Consider the following 14,224-nt stretch of genomic DNA (forward strand, 5'->3'; position numbering starts at 1 on the left):
TCATATACTTGACTACTTCAGATACGAGATGGCTATTCAGAAATTTGTCGCCCATTTTGGTCTGAAAGAAGCGATAAAAAGACATGTGTGACCGAGACATACAGAGTGTTCGAAATTGACGTTTATGTTTGCCTTAAAATTAGGCTCTCGGAGGCACGCAAGGACAACCTGTGCAAATAAGTTATCTGGCCAGGGGGACACAAAGTGAGATCATAATTATCGCTGTCAGCAGCACACTTAATTAAAATTGAATAATTACCTTTTGGGTATGTTTGTATTGAAAACTTACAGGCAGTCGTGTTTCTAAACAGTATCAGTTAGAATAATTCTTCTAGCGTGCCTGTGCTGCGAGATATCCGACTCCAAATTTTAATTGTCGTTCCCATGATTGGGCATGCAAGAGAGTTACGATCGGCGCATAGCTTCTCCCTGATGTGCAGCGGCTGTTGTGTGCGGCGTTTAGTCTGACAACGGGACGGAGGCTTTGGCAAAGCTGATAACTGTCCCCTTTCCCCTCTGGGCTGGCGAAATAAAAATCGGAGTACCCGGAACCGCTTTTGTGACACGTGACGGCGCAGCCTGTAACGATGGCGGCAGCTGTCGTGCCGAGATAATGGCGCGAGCGGAGAAGCCAGAGGGCAGTCCGCGGGCGTAACGGTGACTAGACGAGCTGCCATGGTCCTTGCCTGCGCTACGCAAATAAAGTGACTGCTGGGGCCCTATAACGTAAAACTACTTCAATATGTTTTTTATTCCTGTCTCCTGACCTCAAATTTGCGTAGCAGCCGATGTAAGCATCCGGCGGTGATCTGCAGGGTTGGTAAACAGACCAATGAAACGCTCTCCACGTTTATATGATGTCCATTTTGTTTGCTTTAAAAACGAATAACACTGCCTGCACTGAGCGGTTTGTCTTATCTAACTGGTCGATAAGACGCGAGGAGCACACTCTAGTGGAGCGAGAAGGGTGGGGCCAAGAGAGTGCACCGAAAATCGATAACCGGATGATGAGGTTGGTGCCGGCGTCTGCGATTGTTTCGTTTTCCTTTCCTTAGATTGCGACGGCTGGTCGAAAATCGCGGCGGAATGTGACGGAAGGTTAAGAATGCCGCTAAAAAGGATCCTCAGCAAAGAAAAGCTGGATGAGCGAGGTCGTAAAAGTGCCGAAAGTGCTCGAAAACGTTACACGGCTACGCAAAAAAGCTTTATTGTACGCAAGTACCCCCATGCTCTCCGGCCGATGCGAATAGCAAGTGCCTGAGCGATCGGCCGCAGTCTTCTTTTATTCCTTTCGGAACGCCGCACCATGTGGCTATTCAGAAAAAAATTCAGTTTTGTTCGGCAAAATAATGCATCTTGCACGCATACACGTCATTTTGACGCGCTGAGTTTCGGCGGTTTTGTGACGTCGCCTGACAGGCAGGTGAAGTGAATGCAGCCCAAAAGCTTTTTCACAAATAGCCGAGGGCTAATGGCGAAAAGGCCCAGTATCAGAAATAACTATTTTTCTTTTGTTCAATTCAACCATACAGAATCAGAGCGTAAAGTCATATCAGATGGGTAGCTATCGTAGTCTTCGTCAAGTCGCGTGACTGACAGGCAAAGTGGCGGTGGCCTAAAAAGTTTTGGAACAATCGCCGAGGGTTGATTGCGGAATTAGAATAGAAAAGTTTGGAATGGGGGCTATACGTTATAGCGTCCCTAATTTCCAAGTACTGTAAGTTTTAGTGAAATCAAGAGCAACAACTGTACGGCACAATTAGCTGTCATATCCTTATTTCACCAGCTGAGAAAGGAAGGGGACCAATGATCATCTTCGCCTATGCCTCCATCCTTTTGTCGGACTAAAAGTCACGAGCAACAGCCGCGTCACATCAGGGAGGAGCTTTGCGCCGATCCTCACTCTCTTGCATGCGTAACGATGCGAACGGGAATGAAAATTCGGAGTCGGGTATCTCGTAGCACAAACATACTAGAACAATAACTCCAAGCTGAACTGTGTAGCAACACGACTTCCTCTAACTTTTGAATACAAACATACACACTTACTGCACTCAATAAAAAGTTCATTATTCAATTTTAGTTAACTGGGCAGCTGACATCGATAATTATCATCTCAATTTGTGTCTCCCTGGCGGTATAGCTTATTTGCACACGTGGTCTTCGCTTGTATCCCAGCGCCTAATTTTAAGAAAACACTAAAGCTTAACTTTCAACACCCAGTATTTACGAAGTCTTTTAAATGACAAACTCATTAATTATGCCGCAGAACAGGATACAGCTAAGAGCAGTTTCTGGCAACAGTGATAAATACGCAATCCTTACTTTTGCGAATATTAGCCTTATGAAGCACATGCCATGTTTTTGCCGAATGCGAGCACATTGAAATTAAGTATGAAAGAGCATATCCAGTGTTCTGGAATCACCTGTTAAAATTAAACTTTTTGTCGACGATTGTTTAATTTATAAGACAGTGGCATATAAAACCGACCAAAGGAAAATTAATCGGTGCCTCCAAGGTTTACATGACTGGTGCATAAAATGGGGAATGGAAATAAATCATTCGAAATCGACGTTTCCTCATGTAACATGAAAGAAAACTGCGTCTTCCTTTGACTATAAAATTGGTGAAAACTCTTTGTTGAATGAACGTAGCTTTGGGTACTTAAGAGTGATCATCAATCATGACTTGTGCTGGCGCCTCCAAGTGGAGGAGGTTTGCTGTAGGGCTTACAGGAAACTGTTCTTTTTGAGAAAAACGTTGCAGCATGCACCAACAAAATTCAAGCTCATTGCGTACAAAACATTTGTTCGCCCGATTTTGGAGTACGCCTCCCCAGTTTGGAGCCCTCACCAACTGTGCTTGCGAGATAAAATCGAAAAAAATTCAGAGAACCACGGTGCATATTGTTTTTTCGCGTTATCGGAGAGCCGATTCTGTAACACACATGTTTAAATGTTGCGACGTGGGATTGTTAGAAACATGACGAGAAAAACAACGAATGAAATTCTTTTTCCAGATCACCAGAAATCAAATAAGAATAAACAAAGAAACATAGATTACCCCCCTTTAATACACAGTGCGCGTTTAAACCACAGTGGTAGTGTACAGCCTTTTAAAACACGCCTTGATGGCTTTCAATACTCGTTCTTTCCTTCGTGTATTAATATATGGAATGGCCTTCCGGACTGCACTGTAACAGCACAAAATGTTAACGAATTTTATACTCTGTTAGAATTGTATTACAGGCAACGGGTAATTAAGAATTGATCATGCTTACTGTTATTCTGTGCATGCTGTGTCTGTTTGTTCATCCTCCCTGTAATTTGTGTTAGACAGTGATGTATAACGTTGTATTGTCGGTGTTGAAATTTATGTTTTAGTTTTTTCCTCCCCTGTTATGGCCATCAAGTGAGGGCTACAGTATTCCTAAACAAAAATAAATAAAATAATATGTGCCAGCGCCACACCTGCACAAGCAATGCGCTGCTGCCGGTTGTCGCTGTTGCACAAAGCGAGCAGCGAAGTCGTCCCTCTGATTCTGAGCTGGGAGATCTACGTTTCCACAGCATCTGTGCAACATCCTGCGAATATTGAAAGTTTCAGTTTGAACATACGCCCTATAACTTTCTAATCATGACCGAAAATACTGTATCTTGACGTTGACGAATATATGTACTCAGAGGCAAAATGCGTTCCATCTGCAATTACGTAATTTGTGTTGACGAATGCAGAGGTGAAGTAGAAATTAATTTAGTAGACTCGGATGGCTTTATTTTCTTCTTGAAGAATAAGTAAATTTGGGATCCTACTTTCCACTATACGCTTTCACAAATTGAGGTCTCGGAAGGCTTCCGATTTTGACAGCTGAATTACCGCCTTAATTCATGCGGTAAAGATAGGCGACGGCAAGCAGGAAAAGTGTACTAGAACAGAAGCCCAGAAATTTCGAAAATATGTGCAGCTAGTTTTACAGCATTACTAATAAATTTCGGCCAAATAAAATATGTTAAACAAAGCTGCCTGAGCCGTGACACATGTTTGTTGTATTTTGACAAAGAGAAGGGAAAAGCTGGGCATCCCAGAACATTTTTCAGAATTTCCGTTAAACTCTGGCTCCACTTGCCACGGGACATGAGCCTTCGAGCATCAGCAAGAAAGCGTATCCCAACATATGGGTGCTATGCAGGATGCGCGGAGTTAATCGTTTGCACGAGTTTGACCTAGTTTGCTGGAAGGCAGTCAGTGAACCGAGATAGCATATAACGCGCAATAACAGCAGGTGAAAAAAAAAAGAACTCGCGAAAAGCCGCGCATGGCAACATGAGCGCCCCCCTGTGCCGCACGTTGCTCCCGCGTTTGAAGCGCAGAAGGCTGCTCAATGAAACGCGCCAGCGCCGCATATTGCTGTGAACGTATTATCGCAATTTAGCAATACCGTCACTTTTCGGCTGTCTGTCTGCACACTTGAAGTGGACCGCTCTTCACGCCTTTGTCGGGCGCGTCCAAGGGGTGCCTCTTTTATTGGTCACTGTATTTCTATCCCCCGTCGAATGTGCGAACAGGGAACATGCGGCGCATTCTCGCACCTGCACTTTCTCTCACTCGAATGCGCTAAAATGTAGCCATTAAACTGACTAACAATTTATCCTTTAAGATATCTGTTTTTCGTTTGGATGCTATAAAGTTCTCATGGCAAACGGAGATTGAGCGAATTATTAAATTTTGTACCTTTTTCCGAGGGTAGCGAAGTGAGGTGAAAGCTTACAAGCGGATACAGTCTACATGCTTGCACGCATGAGGGAGTTCATAGGGTGAGCAGTCGCCGGGGGCGCTGCAGTGCTTTTCACGATGAAGTCCGTCATGACAATAGCCTGACTATTCTTCGTTTGTTAGGGTAATGACAACGCAGCACCACGGCATCGTTCCTAATTGCAAGAGCTTAATTGAGGCTATTAAAGCCGCCACTTTACCAACTAAGAACGACACTCTAGCTGTAGAGACGGGAGCAAGGGCTGTTAGTTATGTTATGTAGTTGTATTCACTTATGTACTGGATGGGTAGGAGGGACCCTGGAAGGACTTGCCCAGTTTCTGCAAGCTTGTAGCCATCCTAGAAGGTGAGCTAGGGTGTTGTATAGCTTGTGTCGCGTGTCCATCTCGTGTGGGTGTCTGGTTTATTGCGGAACTTATATTTATTTATTTAAAATACTTTCAAGGCCCGAAAGAATTAAAGAAAGGAGTGGGTGAACATAACAAAAAAATTGTGCAATATACCAAGACATATTCAACGTCGCGTTTCATGAATGCTGGTTTTGAAGGTGTCGGTATCCAGGATGGCTGCAACGGTGGCGTGAAGGTGGTTCCAATCTTTGCTTGTGCTAGGGATGAATGCATAACTACAAAGATTAGTACGTGAAGACGGCACACAAACTTTGAAACTGTGGTCAGAGCGAGATATTATGTATGACGGTTGGGTGATAAGCAGTTCTTTCAGCAAAAGGTTGTGGTGGTAGATTTTATGGAATAGCAAAAGGCGGAAGCATCTACGACGGAAAGAAAGTTCTAGCAAGTTAAGTGTTGTCTTCATTGAGGTAGCGCTAGCATGTCGGGAGTAGTTCGATAAGATGAGACGCGCTGCACGATTTTGAATGGCTTCTATGCTGTTTATGATTGGAATGCTAGCCGGGTCTCAAGTGGCGCATGCGTATTCTAGTTTGGAGCGAACTATTGTTTTGTAGAGAGTTTCAGTGACGATGGTGCGGATGAGAAGTTTCGGCGTAAATAGCCCAACATGCGATTGGCATTGCTACATATAATGTCGACATGCATGTGCCAGGAAAGGTTGCTGGTGATGGTTAGTCCAAGGTATTTGTACGATAAGACAACTGAGAGAGGGCTATTATTTAGGAAATATGTATGCAGATTTGTAGTATTGGTACGCTGTCATACGCGCATGCATTTACATTTGCTTAAGCTTCATAGACCACTTGTTACACCACGACAGAAAGTTATTAATCTCGTCTTGAAGTTTACGAAAACCATTGAGGTCAGTAATTTTATGATATACAACGCATAATCCACAAGAAGCCTATTATTTGAAAATTTCACACAGGAAGCAAGGTCATTAATTTAGATTAGATAAAGTAGAGGACCGAGACCGAATTGTTCACGATTACGTATTGTGTTCTATAAGCAAGAAAGTTTTTAACTCACTCCAGTACTAACGGGTCAATGTTAAGAAGACTAAGTTTATAGATTAGTAGGTTATGGGATACGGTATCGAAGGCTTTAGCAAAATCGATAAAGATGCAATCGGTGTCATATCCTAAGTCGGTGTTAAGAGATCGTTAGTAAAGCAAGCTAGTTGTGTTTCGCTGGAGAAGGATTTCTTAAATCCATGCTGACTGTTGGTAAAAAAAGAGTTCGTCTCAAGAAAATCAACTATGTGGGAATATATTATGTGCTCCAGAATCTTACAGGGAATGCTGGTTAGTGATACGGGATGGTAGTTTTTGGGACAATGTGTGTTACCTGATTTGTGAACAGGAACCACCTTCCCCACCTTCCAGTCACTTGGTAGTGATGAGCAGTGTGATGATTGTTGGAATATTCTAGAAGGAATAATTGTTGAGTACAGTTCGGTACAGTTCAGTATTTTTGAATTAATTTCATCTGAACCCGCCGACTAAGATATATTCAAATTACCGATTAGTTTTCTAATGCCCATCCAGTCTATAAGAATTGAATCCATCCCGATATCATAAACTTTTGTTGAAGATGGCAAAAGCATAGGTGCAGCGTCATGAAAAAAGGAAGCAAAGGCATTATTAAAAATTGTGCAACACTGATCACTTTGAACACGGGTGTTAGATTGGGACAATTGTATTGTGGCTGGTGTATTACCATATACACTAGCCAGGCTGGTGTATACACTATATGAGTGCTCATAGCGTGTGCGTGAAGGTGTTTGGGTATCCTCAGGTCGCAATTGGGGCTTTGAAGTTTCCGACAAGCACATAGTCACTGGTTTTGGATCGAAGAAATAAAACAGAGGAGAGAGCATCGCGGAAGAATTTGGGGCATTGTGGAAATTCACAACTGTGAGAGATGGGGGTGGAGAGTCTGGGCAATACGAAAGGGCGCTTACCTACGGAAGTGACACCTTCCTTTTCTTAAGTGATCACAGCGAATATCAAAGCAAGACGGCGACTCGACAAGGTCGGCGTGCAGTGCTCGATAGGCTGGGATAATTTTGGTATGCACTCTCTCATGTGATAAAGTGAGGTAGTGTGCATTGCGTAAGGAGCCATAGCTATAAGGGGGTGCGGTTTCTGGTGAGGCTATGGCAGTTTTGCTGCACCATTGTGATCACCATGATGCTAGTTATTCGAAAGCTTGGGTGGAGCGAGTAGGGTCGCTGCCTTAATTTTGGGGGCCAGGTTTACTGACGAGGTGGGAATGGAGTGGGTGCGCATGAAGGAATGGTTTCCGTCTTCTACACGCTCTGGAGCCTCATCAGATGCTTTGCCTATGGTGTAGTTTAGATTGTTAAGGGACTGTGTGAAGTTAGCGTTGTATGTTGAAAATACGAGACCTGACGTATGTTAGTCTTATACCTCCGTACGTGGTTTCTGCTTCTCAACGAGGGATGTGATTGCAGCTAAGTGAGGTAAGCTCTGTCAGACCAAATTCCAGCTGCTCGCAGAAGCAGGGAGCGAGGAGGCTTGTTGAGCCGGGTGCGGGAGTCATCAGCGACGTTAGCTTCAGCGACGTCTGCAGGTTTCTTCAACTGCAAATCTTGTTTACCGTAGCAGGTTGATGATATCCCGCAGCCTTCTGCTGTACAGCCGTTGTCGGTTGAATCAGAGGTGTTCGTGACGCCTGCGTCAGACGCGAGCGCTGGTGCTGCCCATTAGAGTCTGTCGGTCGTAGGCGTTAGGAGGCGGGCGCCATCGAAGTAGATGAAGAATCGGAGACTTTTTCAGGTGCTTGTGACGTGCTCAGGCTCTTCCACTACTGTTTGTATTGGAGGCGCTCTTTTTCGCTGCGTTGGCGCAAGCTTCATGCCGTTGCTTCTGAACGGGGTATATTTCTGTGAAAGGCATGTGCTGGCCCTGACAATGAGGAATCCATGGTGTCTGCTGGGTGGTTGCCAGATTGGGTGATGGCAGTGGAGCAGGTGGGGCACAGGCGCGGATTCATGGGTGAGGCACACATGCGATGTCAATGTTTCAGGCAGATCATGCAATGATGGGCCCGTGGCTTATGGTGACAGCTGCGGTGTTCATGTCTATGTTAGTAGACAGAATATGGAACGTGCGTGCCGGCGAGAGTGGTCAAGGCGATGTTCGTGTTTTCCATGCGGTGGATCAGTAGAATATTGGCTTGGTAACAGTCTAAATGACGCAGAAGTTCTTGCGGGGTGGCGTGAGAATCAATACTGTGGATAACTTCACGGCATGAGCTGATGAGAGTTGCAAGGTATGGAGTTCCGGCATATGTGTGGTCAGCTAGCGGGATACTCTCAACGCTAAGAAGGCGGCTGATGAATTCGATGCGGTGGGGCTGGAAATGACGAGGTGGTTTCGAATGGGTAGATAAATGAAACGTCGGCACAAGTCTTTGCTGGCAGCTTTGCCGCTCACATGAAAGCTGAGAGAATACTCAGTAGCTTTGCGGGGTCGGCGGAAAGTTACACTGAAAGGTGAACACAAACCACATAGAAGTGAGTGAGTGAGTGAAAAAACTTTATATGATCCACAATAGACGCAAGTAAACTCAACGTCACCTGGCAAGGCCCACTCGGGGACCATCAGGTCAAACCTGATGTCCCTCTCACGAGCCCTCTGGACAGCCAGGATTTGAGAGGTCTGGTCCTGGGCCCAACCACATGGAAGTCAAAATTTGAGCGGGCGGCAACTCAAGGCTTCTGTACTTTTCCGGGCATTATCGATTCTCCTTCAAGGTCATACGACTCAATAGGGTTTGTGTGGAGGTGGCATCTGACGTGGGCGTGTCCTCAGCCATACCGGCACCCAGCGGTGGTAGGTTGGGGCTAGCGAGGTCGTCATCGCTTCATAACTTCAAGCGGCCATCTTTTTGAGCTAAGGTGTTGTATGATAAAAATGTCGGAAGTGTCGGAAATGTAAGAAATGTCGGAAGAAAAAAGACGACTCGCCGGTTCCGAAGAGCGGCGCATCCTAGCGGATGAAATTATTCTTAGGACTATTTGGTTGGATGGTGCAGTGCACAACGCGAACACCGCATTCCTCTTGGAGACGCTTGGCGCGTCCTAGCACTGTGCCCACTACTACTCGCCTAAGTATTGTGCGCACAAGCAGAGTTCCTGTGGTGCAGCTGTGTGTCTACAAACCACACCGTGGTTTGCAAAATTGTTGAGGTAGAACGGACAGTACACTTCAAGCTGCAAGCACGGAGGGCTTTCTTTCTGTCTCGTCTACTACATCAGTGAGATGGAACGGCACCAATTCGCTTGTTGCAAAGCTCCTCATCATTTCGGCATTGTGAGACGCTCCGTGGCTGTGAGAGCCTCTTAAAGCGAAGCTTTCTTTGCTTTTGCTTTCGTCTTCCTCGCTGCAGCTGCTGCTCTAGCTGTCTTGCACACCGCGTTGGCGTTGGTTCATAGCGTATATATACGTACATGAAAGGAGCATGGCAGAGAAAACCGAGGTAGTAGAAGCTTGATTGTACCTTTCCGTTGCACTGCATGTGAAAGATGTCCTCTGAAGATCTATGAACGTCGCCATATTTGCCTCTTGACAGCTGTAGGTATCCATGACCGCAGACAGCAGCATTGCAGAAACCGCAGCCATTACATTTCTACTACCGTGCAAGTCCAGAGGGAAGGTAGAGAGAAAAGAAGCGGGGGCAGAGAATGGGTATAACCAATGCATTCGTCAAATGACTGAACAGCCTTGCCACTCGCAGTTCCCATAGAAGGGGGATAGGAAAAAGGTGACGTCGGAAGGGAAAGAAGCGCTACTACTATATACACAGCAGCAGTTAACGGCAAACGGTATGAATTTATTTTCAACGTATGGATGATCATCATCATCATCATCATCCTCGTCGTCATCATCATCATCAACCTATTTTATGTCCACTGCAGGACGAAGGCCACTCCCTGCGATCTCCAATTAGCCTTGTCTTGTGCCAACCGATTGCATCAAGCGCCTGCGGATCTTCTAATTTCATCACTCCATGTAGTCTTCTCCCGTCCTCGACTGCGTTTCCCTTCTCTTTGTATCCATTATGTAATCATAATGGTACAACTCTTGTCTAACCTGACCATTACATGACCTCATCATCATCATCAGCCTGGTTACGCCCACTGAAGGGCAAAGGCCTCTCCCATACTTCTCCAACTACCCCGGTCATGTACTAATTGTGGCCATGTTGTCCCTCCAAACTTCCTAATCTCATCTGCCCACCTAACTTTCTGTCGCCCCCTGCTACGCTTCCCTTCCCTTGGAATCCACTCCCTAACCATTAATGACCATCGGTTATCTTTTCTCCTCATTACATGATCTGCCCAGCTCCATTTCTTTCTCTTGATGTCAATTAGAATATCCTCTATAACCGTTTGCTGTCTGATCCAAACCGCTCTCTCCCTGTCTCTTAACCTTATGCATTGTAATCCTCGTTCCATCGCTCTTTGCACAGTCCTTAACTTGTTCTCAAGCTTCTTTGTCAGTCTCCAAGTCTCTGCCCCTTATGCCATCACCGGTAAAATGCACTGATTGTACACCTTCCTTTTCAATGATAATGGCAACCTTCCAGTCAGTTGCTGACAAAATCTGCCGCATGCGATGGAACCCGTTTTTATTCATCCATGAATTTCCTTCTCATGATCAGGGTTTGCTGTGATTATTTGACCTAGTAAACGTACTCCTACACCGACTCTAGACGCACACTGGCGATCCTGAATTCTTGTTGTCTTGCCCGGCTATTTATCATTATCTTTGTCTTCGGCATAATAATCTTCAAACCCACTCTTGCGCTCTCTCTGTTAAGGTCCTCTATCGTTTGTTGCAACACGTCTACAGTGTTGCTGAATAGAAGAAAGTCATCGGCAAATAGAAGGTTGCTGAGATATTCATGGTCGAACCTTACTCTTAAGCCTTCACAGTTTAATAGCTTGAATACTTCTTCCAAGCACGCAGTGAATAACATTGGAGAGATTGTGTCTTCTTGTCTGACCCTTTTCTTTATACGTATGTTCCTACTTTTCTTTTGCAGAATTAAGGTAGCTATGGAATCTCTGTGGATATTTTCGAAGGTATTTATGTAAGCGATCTGTACTGCTTGATTACGTAATGCCTCTATAACTACTGGTATCTCTACTAAATGAAATGCCTTTACTTAATCTATGAAAGCTATATAGAGAGGTTTATAGTAGTCTACGGTTTTCTCAATTACATGATTAATGGCATGGATGTGATCCAGAGTATCGCTTCCTGAAGCCAGCCTGTTTCCTTGGTTGACTAAAGTCTAGTACTGCCCTTATTCTATTCAAGATTGTCTTGGTGAACATTTTATGTAAAACAGGGAGCAAGCGAATGGGCGTATAGTTTTTCAATTTTTTATCGTCTCCTTTTTTGTGGATTAGTATAATGTTTGCATTCTTCCAGTTTTCTGGGACTCTTGCAGTCGATAGACACATCGTATAGAGAGCTGCCAGTTTACCAAGCAATATGTCTCCTCCATCTTTGAATAAATCTACTGTTATTCACACTTCTGCTGCCGATTTTCCCCGTTTCTAGTTTTGCAAGGCCTTTCTCATCACTAGTTGTAGGAGGAGTTTCTGCAACCTGTTTATTATCGTTTCGAATGAAGTTCTCCTGAGTCCTCCGGGTACTGTACGGTAAGTAAAGAATTCTTCCGCTGTTTTTACTATACCTTCGAGATTGCTGATGATGTTACCCTGCTTATCTTTCAATGCATACACCTTTGTTTATCCTATGGCAAGTTGCCGTCTCACTGATTTCAGGCTGCGTCCATTTTTTACGGCTTCTTCAGTCTTTCTCACGTTATAGTTTGGAATATCACTTATTTTCGTCTTGTTGATCAGTTTTGACAGTTCCGCGTATTCAATCTTATCTTTTGAGTTGGACACTTTCATGCTTTGTCGTTTCTTTATTAGGTCCTTTGTTACTTTTGAGAACTTACCTATTGGTTGCCCTGGTGCCTTGCCTCCCACATCAATTCGTGCGTCTGAAACCAGTCTACTTGCGGTTTCATTCATTACCTCTGTGTCACCTTCATCTATCTGTTCTAAGGCTGCATATTTATTGGCAAGTACCAGCCTGAATTTGTCTGCTTTTACCCTTATTGCCTCTAGGTTGGCCTGTTTCTTCGTGGCAATTTTTACTCTTTCTCCTTACAAATTCAGGTGAATCCTAGCCCTCATTATCTATTGTCATTGCTCTTTAACCTACCTACCACTTCTTCATCCTGCAATATGTCGGGATTGGCAGAAATTATGAAATCAATTTCATTCCTTGTTTCACCATAAGGGCCTTTCCAGGTCCACTTTCGGTTGCTATCCTTCCTGAAAAAGGTATTCATCATTCGAAGGTTATTTCTTTCTACGAATTCTATCAACATCTCTTCTCTAGCATTCCTAGAATTGAAGCCGTAGTTGCCAATTGCTTGTTCCCCAGCCTGCTGCTTCCCCACTTTTGCATTGAAGTCGCCCATTACTAAAGTATAGTGAGTTCGCACTTTTCTCATCGCTAATTCAACGTCTTCAAAAACTTATCTACTTCATCATCATAGTGACTGGATGTTGGACAGCAGGCTTTGACTATCTTTAATCTATACCTCTTAGTAAGTTTCATTACGACTACTCTTACCCTCTCAATAATGCTGTATAATTCGTCAATGATGGCTGCTATGCCCTGGTGGATAAGGAATATAACCCCGTATTGCTTCTTATCTGGGAGACCTCTATAGCAGAGGACATGACCATTAGTCAGCACTGTATAAGCCTCACCAGTTCTTCTAATCTCGCTAAGACCATTGATATCCCCAACAATGTCTGATAGTTCCTCAAAGAGTCCTACTAAGCTAGCCTCACTCGAGAGAGTTCGGGTGGTAAAGGTTGACAAGGTCAGATTCCATTGGCGGCCTGTCCGGAGCCACAGATTCTAAGCACCCTCTGCTGCAATACAGGTCTGACCGCCGCCTTGGTGAGGCCTCCTCAGCAGCTGGTGACGGATGGCCATGGTTTAGTTGTTGGAGTGATTTTGGAGGGGGTGCGCTTGTACTGCACCAGGGAGACCAATTCCTGTTCTGGTGAGGGATTGTGTCTGTTGAAGCTTAGTGGGCCTTCCTAATTTAGTTGTACCTGGATTAGTATAGCCCCACTCGCTCTCGGCATGTTTTGCTGGTGTCAGGTGTCACACTCCAAGCCGGCAGATATGGTTATGGTAGTGTACGTATCTGTTTTTCTGAAAAATAAACACTATGCAGATATGTCTACCGGGCAGCTTACGCAGGGCTTGCAGAAGCAGAGCCGCAATAAAGCGCACAACAGGGTTCAACCAACTCTACGGAAGCGGTCGCATATCAAATCAACAGTTGTATGCCCGCCGCGGTAGCTGTGCGGCTATGGCATTGCTCGAGGTCGCAAGTTTTTTCCCGATTTCGGCAGCCGTATTTCGACGCGGGCGAAATAAAAACCGCTCGTGCACTTAGACTTAGGGACACGTAAAAGAACAACAGAAATGTCAGAATGCCTCATAATCTGGTTGTACTTTTGGGACGTGCAGCGTCACGTGCAGCCAGGCAGCGGTGTGCCGTGTGAATTAATTATACGCTCAACCATCTCGGAGGTTATGAAGTACGGCGCACATCAATACCTCAAGCAAACGCCTCCCCTGTATTTTCTGTGTACTACACAGACAAACAGCAGTGGCACACGCAAGGTAACGTTTGACACCAGCATTCTCGTGTTGGACTAAAAGTTGAACAAATTCAACATTTGCCGTCAACATCCCTGTTAATTATCGTCAATCAAAGCAAGCAGGACCGATATTTTCTTTTACATCGATTCCCACACGGCAGGGGATCGGCATAATTTGTCTGCTTAGCAACAGACGTTGTCTCGCGTATAGGGCGACACCAACATGCCTCCCCAACAACTACTTTCCACGTATGGTGAGAACAGTGTCTGTAAATCTCCTGTCCAATTCTAAAC

General features: G+C 44.9%; 1 protein-coding gene across 1 annotated transcript in view; it reads left to right on the forward strand.

Moving 5' to 3' along the window:
* The window catches only part of LOC142574893 (putative sodium-dependent multivitamin transporter), a 58,851-nt gene that overhangs the window by 44,422 nt on the left and 205 nt on the right, over positions 1-14,224 (forward strand). The gene's annotated exons all lie outside the window — the stretch shown is intronic.

The sequence above is a fragment of the Dermacentor variabilis genome, chromosome 3, assembly GCF_050947875.1.
Source record: "Dermacentor variabilis isolate Ectoservices chromosome 3, ASM5094787v1, whole genome shotgun sequence".
Classification (NCBI taxonomy): Eukaryota; Metazoa; Arthropoda; class Arachnida; order Ixodida; family Ixodidae; genus Dermacentor; species Dermacentor variabilis.